Source organism: Anser anser (assembly GCF_964211835.1).
Source record: "Anser anser genome assembly, chromosome: 2".
Taxonomy (NCBI): domain Eukaryota; kingdom Metazoa; phylum Chordata; class Aves; order Anseriformes; family Anatidae; genus Anser; species Anser anser.
Window position 1 is genome coordinate 83,373,722 of NC_139721.1, and position 23,548 is coordinate 83,397,269.

Below are 23,548 nucleotides of genomic sequence, written 5' to 3' on the forward strand. Positions count from 1 at the left end.
CATAACGCACCTGTTCAAAACCTTTTTGGGATTCAAGAAGTGTAAAGGAGAAAATACTTTGTTGTTTAATGAAATGCTTGGTATATATCCATATATTCTTTTGCATGTAATTACTGAAGTAGATCCATTTACTTGGTATGTGTTCATACATCTTCTGATAACACTAAGCCACTTTTAGGGCTCGTTTCTATGTTACCTGTGTTGGAGCCCAGCTGGTGAACTTCCCTTTGGTTTGCTGGGTCAGTCCTTGGCAAAGGGAATCAGAAGAGATGAGAAGAAGCAGCGAGGTGACTGACTGTGTGAAGGACTACGGATAAGACATGTCAACCTCTGGTATCAGCCTGTAGAAAAAGCATTCCAGTCCTGTTCCTACAGTGCTTCCTATAACATTTAGCAGCGCCTTACAGCCAGCAGTACCCAGAGGACTGTGGAGGTCAGTGCAGACTTGCCAGTCCCCTGCCAGCGGTCACTGTCAGCACAGCCTCTCGTTCCTATTCTTCCTGTGTTGAGGAGAGAAATTTGAATGCATGTGACCAAAATCCTTTGTTCCGCTCTCGCCAGCTCTGGGAAAAGACGTTCTATCAACTGATATTAATTTCTAATGATTTCTGTATTGAAAGTACTGCAGTTACACATATGAAGTTTGAACTTAACTTTGGAATCCAGGAGAGGGTGCGTCATAGCGTATGTGCAGAGTGAAAGTTCAAATGATAGACTTTTAAGAAACTATTTTTAAATCTTAATATTATAATTATATTTTCTAGTTAAAGAATATGAAGCCCAATACCGCATACTAGGGTACCACAAATCCTTCTTCAACAATGCAGAAAATTCAAACTTGCATTGTACCAAGTGGCTTTCTGTGATGCTATTAACAGCTGTGTTACAGATCATTGGTGTTTCCTGCACTACAGACATAAATTTGTACTATGCTATTAAGATACATGTTATTTGCATAGAAATATGAGAAGAAGTTCCAGGATTCTATGAACTCTAGAACTGTGATAACTAAAATGAAGATAGGAAAACTGCAAAGACACAAAGTAACATATGAAGATATTCTGCAAGGTAGAGGAATCACATCTGAAAACGTAAAAGAATTAGAGTCTTCATTGCACAGAATGCAAAGCCTTGCAAAGAAAAAGTATTTATGCAAGACACTAAGAATAGTGAAACATTCTTTGCTTGCGAGTGATGAGACTCCAGCAATCATTTTCAAGGGAAGTTGGGAGAAAAGAAATGGAAGTAAGAAGAGATTGGTTGCCACCAATTCTGAAGTATTATATATATTATTTCTGTAAATGTCACTCATTTTCAGACTGTTAGTATATACATTAATTACAACTATATATTTATCTCTAGTATTCTAAGCTTTAACATTTTTTTCCTTTGATAACAGAATGGTAGGAGAAATGAAAGACAGCAGAGAGGTTTTAAGATAGCTACTAAAGCTAACAAGCTATCAGTAGTGAGCAAGGACAGCACTCTATAAAGACATTGTTGCTTCTTGGAAAAGGCAAGGATGCTGCAAATTGCAGTTCCCTTTTCTTTTGTTCATTCTTGCATACTTCTTGTATATGCCATAAGAGCTACAATTCTTTTCAGTGTGTTTATGTTTCTTATTGGAGGAAGTACACAGCATTTCAGAAAGAATTCTTCTATTTCCTTCAAGTAACACCAGAACATAAAATAGCACTGATGTGATCTTGACCTAGGTGAATTCCATAGTACAATCCCTATTGTCTTCAAGGAGACTAGCAGTGGATCTGTGTTGTTGTGAGAACATCCTATTTGACATCTGGAGGTTTATAAGATGCCATGGAGAAATTCCCAGTTCAAACATCCTATAATGTGCCAGACCCACCCACCTGTGTCCTGACAGCTCTGCTTTGAAAGATGGAACAGACCATGGAAAGATGGAACAGACACTGTCTCTTTTCTTGAAATAGCACTGAGAAGAGCTCCCATACACTCCTAGCAGCTCTCCAATAGGCATCTCAGTTCTGCCTTCAGGCAGAAATAGGGAGACAGAGCTTTCCTCCTTCCTAAGGCTAAGCTGGGATAAAACACAACTGAGTCATTAGCGAACAAAGCACACGTTACAGCAGTCATCTCAGGCAATAAATCACGTTATAAACTGTGCTACAAAGATGCTCATTAAACAAAGAGCACCAAATACAACCCGTATTTCAGCTGAAGAACTGATGCTACCACAGAGAGTATTACACGAGTATTACAAGAATAGAGCATATATACAAGAATATACAAGAATATTACACAATATAAACTTGACCTAGACTCACTAGGTCCTTGGAAAGATCATTCCCAAGAGCTGTTTCTGCAAAGTGAAATGGCATAGATGCAGCAGTGAGACAAAGAGGAAGGAGGACAGTAGTTCAGACTTTTATATATGAAAAAACACACTGATTATGTCCTGGTGCTTTCTGCCCATTTTAAAATTAAAATTAACCACACAACTCAGCCCTTGCTCTTCATATGGGTACTCAAAAATAGGTCTCAAAAATACTTCATAGCTAAGCTGATTAGAAAAACAAAAGCTATTTTCCCTACCCTATCTGACTAAAATTAATTTTTGTTGAAGCAGAGAGAATAATATGACCTGCCACATAATCTTTACAATAGGACTGGAGGTTTGGCTCGGCAGCCAGATGTGAAAAAAACAGATTAACTTCTTAGAAAAATATGTATCCTGTGGAAAAAAAAATGTAAAAGAGGTGCACAAGAAAAAAAAAAAAGGCATTATTAATATCACACTGGCAATTGAGGTAAGATACTTCACCTACCTTGAAGCTAAAATTTACTTACACTGAGTATAAGTAGAATGGTCACCCAGGCTGAGATTCTAGGATAATTTTTCCCCCTCCAGATTCTGATGATTTTTTTAACGGGGGTGGGGGTGGAGCAACAAAATGTTTAACCACTGCTGTTTTAAAACTCCATCACAGCTCTGAAACCAATACACTATAAAATCCCAGAACACCCACTAGACAAGGAGCTGTAGCTGGATGGATCTCCTAGAATGGCCAGTAGTGGCAGACAACCTCTACGAATTCACTCCAATTTTTACGGGTTGATTAAATTTCTAATATGTTCCGCTTATCAACTGGAAGTCAGTTGAGATATCTGACATCCAAAATAATTAAAATTCTCCTCCTAATGGAAAATGATAACTGCAAACTTTTCAAGAATCAAGAGAAAATATTAAAATGTTGAAGGCATGATGTCAAGAGACTGATGAAATGGCTTAAAAAAAACAACCTTTCCCCTGCCTTCCCCTCTGCCTGCCAAAAAAAAAATAAAAAAATCAACAACAAATAGCTTTCTCCACTTTTTGAGTTTTGAAAAGCTACAGTTTGATGTCCCATCCTCTCTTCTTCCATTTTTTTTTCAGCTACTATCTGTGTAACTCTGATGATCCTCTTTTCTGTGATTTGCTCCCAGATTTATATTATTTTTCATTATCTACATCTCATCTAGTTCACAAGTTCCTTTGTTCTACTAATGTCCAATCTCTTGACATGCAGTTATTTAGGTTTCTATTTCCCCAAATCACTTGAGGTGCTGCTTTGGACTGGGTAAACCAAAGTCCACTATGCACTCGGGTATTTTGCTTAACTTTTGGTCAAGCTGCATAAAGAAATTACTGGAACTCTCCAAACAAAGTCTGTTGCTTCATTTTAGTAGTTATAAAGCAGACAGTTATCAAGGTACCTGAACATCTGAACACATTCATACTTTCAAACATTTATCTAAAATGAAGCAAATGCTTATACCTTTTAAACTTCACTGTTAACAATGAAAAAACTTCAAAGCAAAGTAAAGTAGGTCAAAAAAGGCTCTGTCATAAGAAAAAAAAAAAGCTTATAATTTGAAAAAAAAAAAAGAAAAAAAGCCTTTCCCCTGTTGACTGAATGCATACGTCCTAGCTACAGCTGTACCCATCTCAGAAATGCATTGAACATGTATGTAGGGCTGATGACAGACAGATTAGCATACCATCCTAGGAAGACTGAAGATGAGAGATTCTCTTTCACTGAAGTGGCAGGAGAAGGATTAACATACAGTAGGGAACTAATATCTCCTAATGAACATAAAAGCTTCATAAGAAAGAACTTAGGCCTAGAGCTATGTGACTCATTGAAATCTCAGTTTACTATCAATTCCAATAGGGAAAAAGAAAAAGAAAAAAAAGAAGAAGGAACTAAAAATATTTTGTGTCTTAATTTTCAAATCGGGAAAATAAATACATTTATTTTAGTGAAGGAAAATGAATGCTTCTTTTCAACATTTTCTGTTTAGATTTGGTTTGATTTTTCTTGCAAAAATTAAAGACATCAAAAAGCAGATGGTAATAGGAAAAAATAAAGAAAAAGCTCAGCTTTTTCAGTTCAGAGGGAAAAAGAGGATGAAGGGCATGAAATCTGTTGAAAGTTAAATTGCAAGAGATTTCTATGATACTCAACAACTTTTTTGTTATGTTTGGGGATTTTATGGCATACCAAGCTGAACTTTAGAATTTCATTCATGTGTACCCAGAGTGCTCAGAAGACTGAGCAAATACTCTGTAAAGCAAATTCCCTGTTAGTTCTTTCATGAAAACCCTACTGAGGTAAATGACAAGCTAATTGTAGCCTGAAGAGGGCTTTGTCTTACAACCTGATAGCAGGTGTATAGGAAACTGCGGTAAGAGACTACCTGAGCCCACACTTACCAGATGGGACAAAGACGATGATATTGTGTCAGAGATTCAGCTACTGGAAGGCAGACAGGGGTGTAGCCAGTCACTGCCAAATAAGAATCTACAGTTAGAAAGGGAAAAGTATATGGCACAATCGGGTGCTTAAAAGTGTTTTAACGGAATGTGAAACAAATCATTTACATGATTTTTATAAGCTATGGGACAGGCTCCTCTAGTCAATAGGTACTTAAACCCCAGATTAAGTACCAGGGATGGGGTAGGGAGGTAGGGTTGAGATCTCTCTCACTGAAAACTCACAGCTGGGTCAGATTCAAAATGCTGGTAAGCAACACGTTACCTTCTACAGTTTAAATTTAGGAAGATTCCTCTGAAGTAAAAACAAAGTGCAACAGTTTGGGTTTTGACTTTTTAGGGGTGTGCAACATGGCTGTAATATGTCTAGAGGCCATTTACCTGCTTTTTCAAGAAAATGCAATACTACTAACAGCAAATGTTCTCTAAGCTTTCCCCTAATATTAGAGAATGAAGTTAGGCCTTTTGTGATATTTACTATTACATTTACCTAGTCTCATTATATCCAGAGTCTCTCATGGACTTGAATCTGATTTCTTCAAAGCTAGATTGATTTTGCCTGAGTTTCTCCCTCCTCAAGCGATTCTTTTGATCATCTGAGTAAGTAAAGAAAAGACTAGGCAAGAGAAATAGCTAGGTCCCTAAGCAACTAAGCTATCTGTATGCAAATCTGTATCTCAACAAGCAGCGAGGTATTTCTTACTAGGATATCAAGAAAATGTACAGAATTCTGCAGCTACGTTGACTGTATCACAGGTATAGCACATACCTGTCCATTCTAGAAGCACATATTCCTAAAAAGAAAAAGCCCCACAAGAAATATTCAAGGTTGAACAATTTTTGTGAAAATTATGCTGGAACAGCATAATTGTGTTTCTTTTATTGGGAGGATGCTGTTTAGACTGTATGCTGTTCAGTGCACCTGTATTTTATCTGCATTAGGCCATCTGCAGCACTTCAGTCTCAGATGGTCAATATCAGCAACTCACAGGTCTGCAAAGATGCTGGCAAAAAATGCAGTTCATTCATTGTAAAATTCTTATACTGTATGAATGTATGTTGTATAGCGCAGATTTCCTAACAGACAAAAGCTTCAATTTTAACTGCCAATACCCATTTTGTTTTAATAATAATATTTTCTCTTCAGAAATTGTTTCATTGTACCAATTTCCCATTTTTAGATACTGTGCTGTATTCCTGCTTCTTGCTGACACAACAGCTCATTCACCAGATCTTTCTATTCAGTACCTTTCTATTTTTTTTTCTTTTTTTCCTTAGTCCACCCCTCACATCATCATATGACAATTTCTACCCCATGAAAGTATACAATTAAACAGCAAAGGAAAGCCCAGGCAACACAAAGTATGTGCACAGGTTCTCTGTTACCTTTTGAAGTATCTGCCTTAAGTAGCCAATAAAGAAGCAGAAAGTTCAGACAGATATCTTATTGCTGAAATTTCTTATTTTTCATGACCCAAGTAGATCTTAATGTAACAGACTCTTTTGCATTTTCTCACCATTTAAAAGGAAACAATACCGGTTATGAGCAAAGGTGCTACAGTGGAGTGAGGATGGAAAGCGGGGCTGTTACACTGAAACTTCCCAGTTAATGCTGTCAACAGTAGCACAAGCTGTCCCTCACCTGATAACATCATGACAGTTGTGTGGCTGTGAACCACTTCATAGGAGAGATGAGTCAATTCCTACAACACAATGTCTATCACCAAACAAAAGCTGACTGATTTGGAACTAAGGGCATTGTAGAATGAGTTTCAAAATGCATAAAAGTGTTACCAAAGAACCATTTCTCTCTCTTGAAATGGAAGATCTTGAAATTTTGGACCATACATTAGCTCTTTCCAAGCTTAAAATTCACATGAGAAATTGTAGTAAAACAAAATCAAAAATGTGTATATGTGAAACTTGATAAAATCCCTTTTCTGCTACAGAAGGAATAATGAAAGGAGATTTTATTATTATTATTATTATTATTTTGTGTGTGTGTGTGTGAATAAGATCTACCTTTCCTGCTGTGACTCTGTGCTTATTTACACATCTAATCAACTGAATAACAAAACTGATTTTATGTTTGCTAGCTCTGAAAATCTCATAAATTGAATAAACATGTAAGATGTCTGTGACTTCAGTGTTTCAACTTGGATCTTTTCTGATCTTGGACAGAATCCAGTTTCCTGGTATGTTTCCACAGTATCCTCAAATAAGAGGAACAACAATTATGTTGCACAGAATAAGGAACATATTGCAGAGGTTTGGAGGTGATGAAACCTTCCAGTTTTTACTCATTATCTAGCCTGTCTCCCCACTAACTAAACTTATTGTTATTTCACGCTTCTTTTTAATTATGACTACTGTAGCTGATGGAATAAGAAGCAGTAACAACATCAGTTGAAGTCAGGCTTCAACTGTCTATTACTTACAAATAGTGTCATGTTAACTGGGTAGGATGTTGAAAAATGTGGAAGATGATAATCTGAACTTGCTTTACTTCAACACAGGTTGGAAGAATTCAGTGAGCAAACAGTTCTGAAGTTCCCATTGAAACTGAAAGGAAAACAACAACAACCAAAATCAGTTTCTGATTATTTTTGCCTAGATATTACTATTAATAATGACAGAAATTTTACTCTACTTTCATTATTTTCCACACAATTTGTTTAAAGTGTGCATTTGTCAGCATCCCATGTGCAGTCAGAATCAGCCTTCCCTGCGCTGTTTCCTTTGTTATGAAATTACATATTTACTCAGTGAAAAAGATTTGACTTGAAAATGGCTTATTTTAACGTGATGGTTTAATTCTGATTTCAAGCCAAAGAAACACGACTAAATTTCAGACCTTTCTACAAAATTTTTATGTGTCTCATTTGCTTTAGATATTTCATAGATTATGATAAGTTGTTGTTGAAAAGCATGTATTTTTGATCCAGTTTTGTCTTTCTCACTAAAACTTTCTTTTTCACTCCATGCAACTTTTGCATGATACTTCAGGTTTTCACCATTATTTCCACTGGAAATAAGAAAAAAAATGAAGCTCCACATTAGCAATTCTGCTTTACAAGTTTGACTTTCTCATATCAATAAGCATTGAATATGTATGTAATGTACTGCATTAAATAGTCTTGAACTCAGAACTGAAATCTGTATACAAATGTTTCTAACAGGTGGCTGCCTAACAATTAATTTCTGTGTTCCCAGGGAGCTCAAATCTCAACCTTGATGTGTTAGCTCAGCGATCATGTGCATGAGGCAGCAGAGCAGAACACTTTCAGTTTTCCCACTCAGATGGGGAGTGCTCATCTGCCACTCAGACAACTCTTCCAGGAACTCTTTCTGTATTTAAGCCAATATAATTTACAAGTCATTAAAATCAACAAAGTGATGTCAGAGTTTGCAAGCACTGTTCTTTAGAAAACCCAGGCATACTCTTTTAGGGTAGTTTCCCAAGTGGGACAAAATTCCTCTAAGCTATGAATATTTCTTTCCACTGAAAATCTGAGTTAGTGTGTTGAAAACCACAGGTGAGGTCTTTCACCAGAAAAATTTAGAGGATTTTTGCCATAGATTTTGGTGAAATTAAGTTCTTACCCTCACTACTTGTGCCAAACTCAAAGGTTTCCCTAACAGAACTGAATACTGAGGCATTATTGAAGACTGAGCTGGAAATCCAGCACTGAAGCTTCTTGACCCTCAAAGATGTGGCAGATTGTAGTGATATATTTCAATAGCTTTGAATATGTAGATTTACAGAAGTTGTTTTTCACAGCTGGGGATATTAGAACTGTATACGAGGGGGCTCTAAAATTGCTGATGTATTCACTTTGTAGGAATGGAGAAAGTGCATGTATTTTCTACCATAACTTGATTTGTTATTGATGCTGCTCTGTGCCACTTTCAGAGAAACCTGAAGTAGAATTACACCTAGAATAAAGAATGTGTTTTGTTTCAGTCAAAATGATAGCTGTGTAACCAAGCTACAGAGTTTAGTTAGATGTTATTGTGGATTATGAAATATTCATCACCTCTTCGAAGATTGCACTTGGCTTAGAAAATATTATTAAATAAATTATACATCCTCTTCCTAATTGCATATTTTATGTATCTTTACCAGATATGCTTCTACCTAACATTGTCATTATTAGTATTCACTTAGTATTAGAAAAGAGTGCAAAATTTTGTATTATAGAAGTGGTAGTGAGTATTCTATAGCCATTTGCCTTTATACACATGTAAAACACTAAAGTATATATGCCATACTTTTCTGTTCCATGTGTCTCTTTTTCAGACACTGATTAAAAAATAACTGATGTCCAGAAAATATCACAGTTCTTAAATAAAATAAAAGTCAGTTAACAACAAACAAACACCAAGAACAAAACAAAAACTATTAATTTCAATATTGTCTGCCAGGGTAAGCCACGGTCTGCTAAGTTCATCTAACTTTATAATTTAAAAGTTAGATATTTCCTCCTTCCTATGGAGGAAAAACTAATACAGCCAGAGTTGTTCTTTCTGTTTGTGGCTAGGTGGTACCTCTGAAAGTTCCTCTCTCTCCTTGCTAGGATTCTATATAACCAACTTAAATTTAGACATCTAGCACAAACTAATGAATTCAGGTGAGCTGAGTTCCATTTTCTATATTTGCTTTATATCTGAAGTTGTTTCTGCAGCTTTGGTTATGTCAGGTTTAGACAAAGTACAGCTACAGCAGTATTTTATTCTCCCTACAGACACCCATTATAGTCAATAGCGGTAGTTACAGGTACCAGAAAGCATTGTAAAAGGGAGAAAAATTAAATAAATTTTCAGCTTTTTAACCTGCAACAAGAAATATTTGGATAAAGTGAATTTTCATGGACACTACAAAAGTTCTTAAAATGAAGTGTAAGTATCAGTACTATCAGAAAATGTATTTACAGCTGGAGGAACGATCAGAGGAGCAGTTAGGCATTCATGCCTCCATTCATCAAGGCCCCATTTCACACTTAGTGATGTGAGGAATCCCAATGCAAACCCAGGTCACGAAGGTCTAGAAATCAACAACTGCTTCAGAACAGGTAAACAGTATTCAATAAAGAAAGACGATCAGGTTTTGAAAGCTTGCAGTGAAGTAGGTCAAATTTCTTTGCAACTCTTCTACACAGATTCTTGTGTCTGAAAGACTCTTGATAGCTTCTGCTCTTACTATAATCTCAGCAGTTTTTGTTGATTCACTGGTGAGCACAAGCAGATAAGATAAACCTCATCTTTACAAGAGACACCAATGAGCCAACATGCACACACACACAGACACACAGATACAGATACACACACAAAATAAATAAATAAATAAGCTGACTGAAAAAAATGCAAGAAAAATTTTCATTTATATTTTTTCAGCAAAATGAAGAATGCTGTTGAGAAGTATTGTCAAAATGTCATGCCTGCTTAAAGTTGTGGACTAAGTTAAGAGACAATTGGCAATGCAGTATTCTCTTCTCATTACAAATGCAGTATTTTCAATTTATAGTGATGGATTGATTCACAATTTTCATAATATTTTGTCATTCCTAATGAAAGCCTTTTTTTTTTTCCTGATTATATTTAAAAACTGCCTGAAGACATTTCTCTCTGTTTTTTGTCATCTCAAAGACTGCTTTTCTACTAAAGCATAGAAGAAGTAATTGCTTCCCCCCTTTCTAAAGAAAAGCTTCTCCCCGGTTTTCTGTGTCCAAAATGCCTACAGTAAAATGATTTGCTTTAGATGTAGCTTCAAGGTTATTGTTAGTTAACAGAGAAGTAGGTAAATAAGTACATACACTTACAGAAAACTGAAAATCTCTACTGTATGTAAAGGTGCCCTAAATCATTGTTTACCACAAAGATGAGCTGTTCTTAACAGTTTCCCCATTCCTACTTCCCCCACTATGATTTTGCAATAACAAGACCATAGTTTAGCATACTTGGATGTCACAGTATGTTAGACAAGTACAGTGTGAACAAGAACAAAATACTAGGTGCAGAGCCTGCCATTTGAAATACATGTAGTTTTGAAACCAACAGCTTTTCTTGTGTAGAAAAAAAAAGGTAAGAATTTTTATAATGTCCTTTCTTTAAAGGTTTAACAAGTAGGATGTGATCCTGCTGTAAGCACTTACCTAAGCCTTTTGCTCCTATGGGGCAGAGCAGAAAAACAGAAATTTGGAAGATTTGTTGGAAATCAGAATTTCCCTGGGATGTTTGCTGTTGTCCAGAGGGGTGACATATTGCAGTTGCCCTTCGAAATCTCAAAGGAAGAATCTTTTGACAATGATCAGCTTTATAACACCATTTTTGGATACAGGGACTTATCTAACAGAGAAAAATTCGGTTTTATACTGTGCAGTTTCTCAACAAGCAAGCAATAAAGATGGTCAAAGCACGCCACAGTTGTGAATAGCCTGCCTGACTTTGCATTTATAGCTTCAGCTAAAATTCAGAAACTGAAAAAGGGGACAGAAAAGCTGCATGGACTCTGTGTAGCTGAAAAAGCAAGCTCTTTTTGTGGGTCACTGCTCCTTGGGGATTTCTCTCATGCCATTTTCATGTATCTGTTTGAATGCCCTCATTGCAAACTATTTTTTAGCACCAGTCTGAAACACAGTAATCTAGGGAAACATCAGCAGGAATAACAGGAGCTTTATACAAAGCTTGAAGAGGATGAATTATCAGACACAAAGGTAAGGCAATAAGGCTTGGACTCTTTCAGGAAACAGTACCTCATATGAACAGTTAGAAATTCAGAAAATGTTTGCTTAGAGTGTCTGAAAAACACTGGGGACTCCAGGAAACAAGTTGCCTTTCTGAATAAAAGATCTAGTCATTAATGGAAATAGCTGCCTTTAGCAAACTCTTTGCAGTAAATGAATACTATGTGTAAGCATCATTCTGTGCATCCATTCTCTTTGGAACTGAACTATATCAGAAATGGTATATTTGGTGGTCATGATATAACACAGATTACTATCATTAGCACTAGTCTGTACATTCGAGTGAATTCGCACATGTTCTTGCAACACATGTTCTTGTGTATGCAATTTCTAAATGCAATGTCAAATGCTTTATTGTCCACATTATAGAAGAAGCAATAAAGGAATTTGTTTGGGAAATACTCTGTAGAATTAAATAGGAAAGTAAATCATACTGAAGAAGTACAGGCAGAACTTCCCACAGGAGAAAAGGGAGAACAGGGCATGTTGGAAAGGGTATGCAGTTGTTCATGTTTGTCATTAATATTTTCATCCAGTTCTTCATAAAGGCTGTTGCTGCACACCATCGAGGAGGAAAATATCACCAGCTTTCTTTTCCAGTCATCTGGATTTTCCTGCAGCTTCAGATTTCATAAGATCTAGCTCCAGAGTTTAAAAAGTTCTTGTCATATATTGATGTGCTCATTTCAGGGAAGAGCCACAAGGTCGGCTTCAAAGCTCTCGCCAATGCAGGTCCATCTCACACAAAGAAGAGTTTACATCTTATCACACCCCAAAGTAGTTCTTTCTGCATATTGCATGAAATGTAGAATAGTAGCGAAACTAAGTAAGCTAGGTCAGCAGAATTTCAGAGGCCCGTGTAAAAGCAGAATCTACCCTGTATTAAAAACAAAACAGTATTTTCTCTCTAGAAGTTTAATGAGAAGAAATTAACAAAGAGATTATTCAAGTTCAGGTACACTTTAAATGAGCTTGTGAAAATCTGAATCAAAAGCATTCAACCCTTTTAATCTTCCACAACGTATATCTGCTGTAATAAATAAAAAATCTGATTTTATTTTTCGTGTTTGCAATGATTAATATTTTAGTTTAGTTTCTTTCAATCCTGATGGAAATTAATGGAGAATAGAGTAAAGAAGAAAGGAATATAAAGGATATATGTAATTTCACTGTTTTCATGCTTTGAAGTTTTTGAAAGTCAAGTCCCAGCAAGGTTGCTTGAGTGATAAAACCCCACTTGCAGTGTCTGAGTACCTATTACTTAGCATACAAAAAAAAAAACAGTCACTACACTAGTGAAGTTACTGATGTTATTACTGAAAAATAATACTTCAGCTACTGATGAGAAACTTATAAAACAGATTTAAGGTTGAGGTTTACAAGCAGAAATCAGAGGAGAGACCAGTCATGCACAGAGGCAAACCAATGTCTGGAGGTTAACCATGGTTAACTCAGGTGGTGCTTCTGTGATCAGGCAAAGGTCATTCAAATGAACAAAAGCCACAAATATATCATGAGGGTCCAAAGCAAGGGGATGAAAAAAAGTATTGAAATAGCCATCAAACGCATGCTTAAACATGAGCTCGTTCTAGAGCAACCCATTCATAGGGCCACTGATAATCTTGAAAGTAGCTGTTGCAAGAGCAGATCACACTTAGGCCCTTTAAATCCAATATCTGTTGTGTAGGTGGTTGTTTCTGACTTGCAGGTAAATCTTCCAACATTTTTGCTTTCTATTAATTTGAAGGTCTAAATTCTAGTCAAGTGTGACAGTACGTAGTATTCTCTGAGAATGCAAGAGAAGGATAAAGGCTTCTGCAATGCTTTAGTAAAGGAAATGGGAAAAATAATGCCTTGCTTTTAATATTCTTTTACTTTAATTTTGACTCAGTTTATTTCACTTTATAAAATTGTATTTTTAGCTGTAGATTAATTTCATCTGCAGACATCTTTAGCAGGTAACTGAGTGACAAAATTGATTTCAATATTTGCACTGAGTGACTTGGAATTCAGTGCTTTTGTTTCTGGACTCATGAGTATGAGCTGGAAAGTCCTGGATGGCAGACCACTTCCAATTTTCCCACAAAATGTAAAGCCCTTGATACACTATAGAGCACTTGAAAGATCAGTATCTGGAAGCCATCCAAAACAATCAGTTGGGCATTTCAGGATTTTTATTAGAGAAAGAGAGACAAACAGGAGTAGAAAAAAGAAAGGATGATGGAGTCTCACGGTGAATGCTGAGGTTTGCCAACACAAACCCTGGCTTGAATCCAGATCATTGACTAAGAAAGGCAAGACCATAAAAAGGACAGAGCCCATCCTTAAGCCACTCTGAGATTATAGGAAAGTAGTAGTTTAGATAGAAAGTAAAATGATATAATATGAATGCATGTGGGTGCTTTGACCAGGATTCTGAGTGATGACTTTCATTATAAGGAATGTCTGTCCCTTCATCCAAGTTACATCCCTTGGGATCTGCTTCTGCTGGCCATCAGCTGTTGCTTGCAGTTGGGGGTCTTCTTCCCTTCATCCCGTGTCCTTCCTGCACTCTCTTCAGGCATCCTTCTAAGGGGCAGAGGGTGGGGGCACAAAGCTCCAGCTCCACTCTCACCTTTGGATGGCCACAGCCTGCACTGTCCTTGGCTCTCTGCAGGGTAGAGGTCCTCCCGTGTCAGACCCCATCCTCTGTTCATCCAGCTGTCTCCCAGAGTTTCCTGGTGATGTGCTGGGATCCTGACAACCTGCTATCCCATGGGTGCTGACACACCTGAAATGCTTCTCACCCTCTTCCTTCATTCAAACGGTCCCCTTCAAGTGTGGTCTGATCCATCACAAGCTTTGTAGTCCAATGTCCAAGCTGCAGCACCTAGACTATCAGAGATGGGCAACACAGGGCATGCATACTTCCTTGCTTCCTCAGTCAACAGAGTTCCTCAGTGAAGCTGCCAATACCTTCCTCATTTTCACCACACCATGGAGACACCATGTGCCAGGCAAAGACATCCCTCTTGCCTGCCTCATGCAAACTTAGAAGCACTGCCCTTTGCTGCAAGAGCACCTCGGCTGGGGAGCATGGACCAACCCTGCCTCAAAAGGCAGAGCCACAAGCAGGGAGTCAGGAAACACACCCAGGAGCAAGATGCATCATGCCCAGGGACAGGCAGGGCTGGCATTTGCAGACCTTCTCCACTTCACCCTTCACTTAGGCCTCTGTTTTGGGCAACATGACAGCCAGAGCAAGAGCTTATCAGTGCAGGAAGGTTTCTGCAGTCTGGCTCTGAAAAAGGTGGAGATATTCTCTCCTTTCAAGGCATCCTTTCCCTTTTAACATTTGCCTGAGACAATAAGGAGACAATACTTACCATCTTTGAAACAGAAACACATGAAAGGACCATAACAAAGGGAGAAAACAAATCCCAGTGTGTGAGGCACTCCACGAGGCCTTAAGAAAAATACCAGACACATGGGACACAAGTGGGAAGTAAGAGGCCTGCCACCGATTTGGAAGCTGTGCTGTGCATAGGCAGAAAGCAAGTACACACCTCCTCCTGGTGTTCCTCAGCCTGGAGGCTCCCTACCAAGAGCAGGACAGTTTCAGCCCTGCCTCCTGTGCCTCTCCTACACATCTCTCAAGAGACACATGGCAGGAGGCTCACTGCAAAACCCTGCAGCCCTCCTCCTTCCTCCTCCACTTTGACAGCAGGGCTCATTTCTGAAAACACTGGAAGACCAACCACATGCTTGATCTCTGCCTCCATTGCTGGGCTGACCCATGCTCTTGACAACTTTGTCTTGCAGATGAAGGTTGTTCACTGAGCCTGGCTCTGGTTCAACCCTTGAAAAGCTGAACAATCTATCACTTCTTGCTATAAGTCATCATATTTATTCTCTTACGTTTGTCTTAGACCTAGCACCTGATGAGAACAACAGCACTGGTTTATCTGTCTCTCCAAACACATTCTAACGAACCAAACCCACAACTGCACATTCCACAGAAGTCTTCTTTAGCAGCTACAGATGGAAAGTACGATGAGAAGAGGGAGATACCCCTGTTGCCTGATGCTCTTCCAGTGGGTGCGATTTGATTAAGATAAGCTTGGTTTCAACTTATCTTATGAAACCTTCTGATGCGTCAGAAGAAGGCTTAAAAACTAACAATCATAAAATTGCATCATCTGTTTAGGTATCCCCTGATTTCATAGATGGCCAGAATTTCATGTGTCAGAGAAAAAAAAGAGGGGAGATGGAGGAATTTATCTGTCCAGATGTGAAATAAAGTGGAGGGAGGAAAAAAAAAATACAAAAATGCAAACAAAACTCTGACCTCTTTGCAGAAAAAAAATCCCCCAGAGGGTGGGATTTTTTGCCTGTATGTTACCAGTAAAGAATGTCTTGGATCCCTAGCAAAGAGCTTCATTCTTTGCTTCACTGGGAGATAGGAATTGAAGAATGTTATTTATTCTTCTCTCTTCCCTCTCTGAATCTCATTCTCTCTGTGAATGGACTGAGTACTTTTTGCACTGCTAGGGCCTGTGAAAAGAAATTCTATTATGCAAGTTAAATCAATTATCTCTAGCTAAATGAGTCTCCCTGTCAGAGAGTCTTCCTCTCTTATGTCAGTCGTATGTCTGGAAGATGGGGGGTGGGGGGAGCTGGTTGAGAAGGGAACATGACAAACATTCACAAAAGATGTTATCATCACCATTGTGATATTCATGCAAAACACCCAGTAGCTAAACTTCTCATCAAATTTCCTTTAAGTTCTCTGGACCCATTTTCCTATAATGCTGCCATCAATGTTTTCCTTAGCATTTATTATATATTCAGTGGGAAAATATTAAATTCCATTTCAGACTGGCCTCACTAAAGATTCAATACAAGCCTGAAACACTGCTTTTTAAGTGGAGAAATGAGAATATAAGAAGGCAACACAAGAACAACACTTAGTAGAGCAAGAACTAATGTTTTTTCCTTCCAAACATGAAAAGAAGGAAGGAAGGAAGGAAGGAAGGAAGGAAGGAAGGAATTATTTGGATAAGACTAGAAGAGGATGGGGTTAAAAAAAAAAGAGAAAGAGGTATGAACACTACAGGCTTGTGCCATAAAATCAGAACTGTTAAGACAGGAGTGTGGAGATCAACATCACACCCTAATCCTTCAATAAGACACAGCTGTATCTTGCAGTTTTTCAGATCACTGTTTCAAATCTGTTGCTCGTTCACCATGTGACAGATCAATGAAACACTGCCTTCTACAAGCCTGGAAACTCCCTGAAACCTTTTCCTTCTTCCCATGTGTAAAAACAGAAGTGCAGAGCTGTTGTGAGCCTCAGAGTGAAGACTTATCCAAACTGTCCCCCACACTCAGAGCAGTTTTGTCAACATCCTTCAACTTGCCCCAGAAGAAGTGGGATGGACCGATGCATTTATAGAAGGACTCATTTATTGTCATAGCTATTAGAACGGGACACAGACCAGTACTTCAGATTTATGGAGAAAATAGTGTTGAGAGAATGACTCAACGAAAATCCAAAATACTCAATTGATGCCTCTTTCAATGTGTTGGGGGCAGTGACATATTCTATGTGTGTTTTGTGGTAAGTATGAGTACCCAGACCATTTCCAATTTGCCCTTGCTCATGCATGGCTGCCTGAACACACACACACACACACACACACTTACATCCTCTGCACTGCTCCTGACCACTCCACTTGCTTATTTTAAGTGTTTTCACATGTTTGCTTCATGCAGCCATGAAGATGATTCCTTCAACATCTCCTGTTTCTTATCAGGATTTAACTTGGAAAGCATTACCTATGGTGAGTTTCTATTTTGTTGTTGTTTTTTTCACTTTTACTTCTGTATAAGCTGACACTGAAGTAAATATGTTTACTTATCTCTTTATCATTTATAATATGGGAAGAAAAATGCCTTAGTAAGTTTTCAAAGCATTTTCTTCATTATATTTTTTCTCCCTTGAAATCTCTTAATTTAATACATTTTACCTTTCTGTTTTCTCTTTTTCAGTTTTCTTCTGCTCTTCTCATAATTTTCTTTTAATCATTTCTAAAATGTCATCAGCTGCCTTCTGAAATTAATTGGTCTCCAACTGTTTCACCACTTTCCTGTTCTACATTTACAGGAGTTATTTCCAGTTTCTCACAGTTGCTTTGTCCTGTGGGATGAGCAGCTTATTCGTTATGACACTTTCCCTTCAAGGCTTGGGGCTCTTTGGCTCAATTTGTGTTAAGACACTGCAGAGCTCACACTTTCTGACAAAGTGCATGCTGAATGTGCCTCCTGTTGCTTACAAAGCATAACAACAGTACCAGCATCCTGGGCTTCACAAGGCCAGAGAACCTCTCTCAATCATCAGGAGTGAGACTGTTTTTCCAGAAGGTTCAGAATCTGTGCAGGTTTATTCTAATTTAAATTTAAATGCTTATTTATGACGACCTCTTAAGAAAATCTGGTAACTTGTTTTTCTAATTATACAGAGGTTGAATTCTCCAGAAAACTCTGACAATTAACACCATCAAAACAGTCTAATTGTAAAAGCAAAGCATACATTATGAACTCCTCAAAATTAGAGAAAGACTAATCAGCATACTATGTCTTTAGAGATACAGTACATAGGTGAGGCAGAAAGGCGATGACCAAACAGTAGCACTAAAAAATGCGTCAAAAACAATTATTTTCCCTAAAACGACCTTATTATAGCTTTTACCTACAGGTTTATTTTCTAAGTATAATCCACCTCCATGCCCGTTTTTGGGGTACTTGATTTAGTATGAATTCAATTGGCTGAAAGTGCTGTATAGAATATCCAGGTGCAGCTGAGAAGCCTAAAACCTCCACTGAACAGGCAGAGCCTAATCTGTTTCAGTGGGTTTATCTGTCTGCATATCACATGCCTGAGCTTATGTGAGACTAAGCTCCAAACATTTTCTAGTTTGGGCTACATTAAAACTGCAGGACTCTACAGAGAATTTCCCAGGTATCAGTTCACCCGCGTGCACTTCGAAACAAGAAATGGGCACGCCACTCTCCAGCCAGAGGCCACAGCACTGTAAAGCACTGGCCAAAAGGGGTCTGCACAGCACGCACTAGCCCTGTGCTCTGGCAAGGTTACCATGACTGCAGTGCAGGCTGCAAAGTGCACCTTCTCTGCTGATGAGGGTTGGAATGGGTCTTCCTAGGGCCTTAGCATCCCACGGTGTGGTGTGTGCAGGGGGACACTTCCCAGCTTGGAACATCAGCAGATGACTCCAAATGGATCTCTAACGTTCACTCTGCTGTAAACAGGTATACACCGCTTTGTAATTTGAATACATAAACCCAACAACAGGTTTCTGTAGCAATTGGGTTGACCCTGTTCCTCTTACATTAATTGCACTAAGTAAACTTTGTTTCTTGGTATTTTAAAGAACGTTAAATATAGCCATAATTACTGATTGCAAAATGCAGTTTTATGCTTGAATTAAGCTACTGCAAAACATCATTTTTTTTTTTTTATTCGCAAGGCAGAATGAAATATTCTTTGCCCAATTTATACATTGACATCTGTTATATACTGTTACATGAGTTTCTGGCAATGACGCCAAAAAGGTAACTTATAACAATTTGTTACCAGATAAAAGCTATTTTATTTTCAATAACATCTTTCACATTTTTCAACATCCTCTTACAATAAGAGTCTCATTTAAAATTATCGATCGTTCTGCCCAAAGAAAATTCCAGGATGGATTTGTGTGTTATTGCTATTGGTTTTCCTGAATGGCCTGATACACGATCATCTGAGGTCACATTTTTGGAGGACTCTTCTTCAGAGATTTCTATCTAATAAATCGATACAACGCTTTTTGCCTCCAAATTGCAAATCTTTGCAAACATAAAACTTCACCTGCTTAAAGCCAAACAATCAAATTTAGAGGAAGGATTAATAATTTTGTGCCATTGACAAGTTAAATCAATTACTAACATTTCCTTTTCTATCTTCACTAATAAATGGGGAACAACAGTAATTCTCAAACATTGCTTTTAGGACAGACCAATATATGTATGTGTGCAGATAGACATGCTTACCCGATCTCTTTTGGTAATATCTTGTTATGGTCTACCCAGCATATAATTTATTTTGCACAGAGAGGGTATATTTAACAATTATTTTTACAAAATATCCCCTTGAATTAGTCATCTATTCATATTTATTTAGATACTGAAGTAAAAAGCAGAATTGCTGAAAGTGCTCTATCAATTAAATCAAAAACTGAATGCCCTTGTAGATTTGCTGAATTTGATACAGATCTAAGAATGCAGATTTTGCATGATTGCTTACCAGTCAATTTGTAGAGAATCTCTCTTCATTGTCAAACATTTTTTAAGAATGTTATTTATGACTGGGCTATGGCAATTGCAAATTATAGGTGAATGTCCATGCCTGCTGAAGACCATAAGGGAACATTTGCAGGGATGCGGTGGGTCTGAGTTTTAATCAGAAAAATATTTTAGCCTGCAGTGCAACTCACTGAAATGGAAAAAACTCTTTCTGAGAGAAAGGTCAACACATTCCAACCACCCATGCTTATGCAGTAGAAAGCTCCAGGTCCATAATATTGGGAGACATTGACTCTGTCTTCAAGGATGCTGACCAAATGTATAGAATTAGCGGAAAATTTAAAATATCAGAGAACCAAAGCCTGTAATGATAAAGAAATGAAAAGAGAGGAAAAAAAATAAGAGTTTTCTTCAGGTTAATCCACAGGAACCAAAGAATGCTTCTGGACAAAATCCTTTGCAACTTATATAAACATAAGAGGTATTACTAAAAATCAAAGCCAAAATTTCAGACAGGGTATATCTACTGAAAGAAATGTTCAACCACTCAAGAAGGCAAAACAGTAAAAAAAATCCTTCCCCCCCCCCCCCCCCAAAAAAAAAAGGAAAGAAAAGAAAGAAAAGAAAAGGCAATAAAATGTGACAACATGAATTAAGATAACTTTTGGATGGCACAGCCTTGCATAGCACCTAATACAATAGGTGCATTTTATGCATTACAATACAGATACTTAAAATCTGAACAAATATCAGATTCCAAGAAGACCTTTTTAAACAGATATTCCAAAATCATAAGCATCTGAAGTCTAAAACTGACAGATAAATATTTATCGCTGATTTAAAGAGCATAAAAAAAACACTTTTCAGTTTGACATCTTGTGCAAAAGAGGTCAAAGAACTTCACTCAGAGAAAAATACATATTGGAAATATAAGTACTAAAGAACATGGATTTATTACATTGTGACAGATAGAAGACTTTGGAAGGACAGAAATGTCAAAGAAAATTACATTAACATGTGATGTATATTATGGACACAGATTTTTTCAAAGTTATTAAAGTGCAGTTGCACTGCTGTGGTCATAGCTAGTGGTAATTAATGCAAATCTGATTAGTCTTTAGACAGTCTTTATGCCTGGAAAAAAGAACTACTCGTACCCACAGACCTGACCTAGAGTGAAGGTAAAGGATATAAAGAGACAACTGTAATCTTGGGTCAGAGGATAAATTCACACCATTCCAGAACTGACATGAAGAAGGAGGCTGACTAATCTGCATCTGCATTAAGGATCCAATTGGGATGATGGAATAAACCATACCTACTTTATCCTACCAGCCCTTATGGGACAACGAAGCCTGCAGGTCTAGGACTGTAATGCAGTTCATAAACCTGCTGGGCATAATCACAACGAATTTCAAATGGATTAAGGACCAAATCACTGGTCTGAAGGGAAACGAGCATAATGTCTCACTCAAAAAGATTACCCAGCAGCTTCACGTTCAAGCATTGTTTCTGATAAAGCCAGAATGACCAGTGGTATCATTAATCTGATAGTTATGGCACAAATATGGTATTACGCAAACCAGCAAGTATTCTGAAGTTAATATGCATCAGATAATGAGAGAACTGTTGGAAGGTTGTTTGGGTACTACAAAAAAAAAAAATGTTTCCCAGAACGTACAATTCATTTGAATGTACTTCCATGGAATTAGAATAATTAGGGTCAAATATATTGCTACAAAATTGAAATTAGATCTCCTTTATGTAATTTTCAAACTCAGATTCTAGATATTAGTTTTCACCAGCTACCAGGCAGAATGAGTACATTTTGACAAATGAAACAAGCACATATTGTAATTGGAGTTTTTTAAAACTAACTATAGAGAAACCACAGGGCTTGCTGCATCAATGAACTGATACAATTTTGTGCCTGTAAAAAAAAAATAACTTATTTTTATTTTAAAACTCCCTCTTCCCTCCTCCCATTCTTTTGACTGAGACCTCCTTGCAGGAGGACTGAGTTCATGACTGTCACAAAACACTGGAAGTCAGCATGATAATGAGCCAATTTGTGTGGAAATGAACTCATTAATGCTAATGTTTTGCTGACTCCCAGCTGATTCATGAACTCCTTGACAAAATTCAAAACAGAAGAAGGAGGGGAAGTTCATGAATTTTGGAAGTGCTAAGTGAAGAAACAAATGTTTATCTTCCTCATTCGTATTCCCAATTCATTGATCTACGCTGTGTTCTGACAATCCACAACCAATCCTAGATAATACTCTGGGGAACATTAGCTTATACATAAGATCTCATAATTGAATTCCCATTAGGTGAAAAAGAAAGTATCGATTGCTTCCAATTTTTAATTCTTTCCTAAGAAAACAATTATTTACTTTCAGATGAACCTGAAGAAAACAGGACTTTTTATGTAAGAAATCATGAGAACAATTCTGGGAGATCTCGATTCTCATATACACTTCAGATATATGAAAGTATCTGTCCTTGATGTAAATTACATTTTTACCAAGGCATCTACCTGGTAGAGTTTATCAATATTGGAAGTAATTTCTACACACAATCCACATATTCCAAATTCATCAAACTTCGTTCCATTAAAAAAAAATAAAAGGGTGCACAGCTGAGGTCTGCAACAAAGGTAAGGCATGAAGTTGTGTTATCTCTGAGGAGAGTATTGAGAATTTTATCACTATGAACTGCAAAGAGTTTAGAAAACTTCTGCTGCAAAGCATATTGGAAGAGCAGGAGTTCACAAGGTATATGCAATTCAGATAAACATCTCAGCTCTTAACTCGGAAGGATTAGGCTAGAAGTCTTGTCCTGGTGTACTTGAACAAGGAAGTGCTGAAGCGCATCATGTAAAGTTACAACTATTTTATGAACATTATTATTATATTTTTAAGAATTATGGATTTTTTTTTTAAAGACCGCTACTTATTAGATTAGGTTAAGATGATACAGGGCCCAATTACCACTTAATTTATAATTATTTTATCTACTTTAATCCATACTCAAAAGCTCTAATTAGCTTAATTAGAATTTTTGGTTATCATTCTTCCTGATGACACAGATTACTTCAGTCAGAATTGCATTAGCATTTATTTTTATATTACCGTGGTCTATACAGTTGTATTTCTTTGCTACCAAGCCACATATATAGCAAGAAATAGAAAAATTAATTTATCAAATATATACATTTATTTCCTAATGAATAATCAAGATTTGTAATTACTGTTCTCTCAATGTGACAGCTATAAAGTGGCACTACCTTTTAAACAATCTTCTCATATTAATCACTTTATAACTGGACATTTTTCCTATTTATTTATTTTTAAATTGAAACACCCTGAGTGGATCAAAAGGCTTTATCTTCATACCTGAAGTAGGATATGAAAGAAAATGATAACCTCCTAGCCTAATACCTAGTATTACCTCACAATCCTTCATCTTTTTGCTGAACTAAAATATCACAACATGTTCTCCTTTTCAGTTCGGCTTAGAAATTCCAAAATTTTCAACTTACTGATGATTTGAATGAAGGTCAAACAGTGTAGTTAGGGGAAATAAATGTTAGTGATATAATTATGTATAATTCCATATATTTCATCTGTGTTTTCTGCAGGCTAGTTTTTTAATGATTGGTACAACACTG

General features: G+C 37.2%; 1 protein-coding gene across 3 annotated transcripts in view; it reads right to left on the reverse strand.

Moving 5' to 3' along the window:
* LOC310895032 (uncharacterized protein) overlaps positions 1–23,548 on the reverse strand; it is a 287,235-nt gene that overhangs the window by 63,585 nt on the left and 200,102 nt on the right. For 2 of the 3 annotated variants that reach the window (XR_014580370.1, XR_014580371.1), the window contains exons 1-2: positions 7,231–7,356; positions 4,733–4,805 (exon numbers count right to left, since the gene is read on the reverse strand). The exons of the other annotated variant lie outside the window; for it this stretch is intronic. The gene's annotated coding sequence lies outside the window, so the exon portion shown is untranslated. Of the gene's footprint in view, positions 1–4,732; positions 4,806–7,230; positions 7,357–23,548 lie in introns of those variants that run through there. 3 annotated transcript variants of the gene reach the window in all.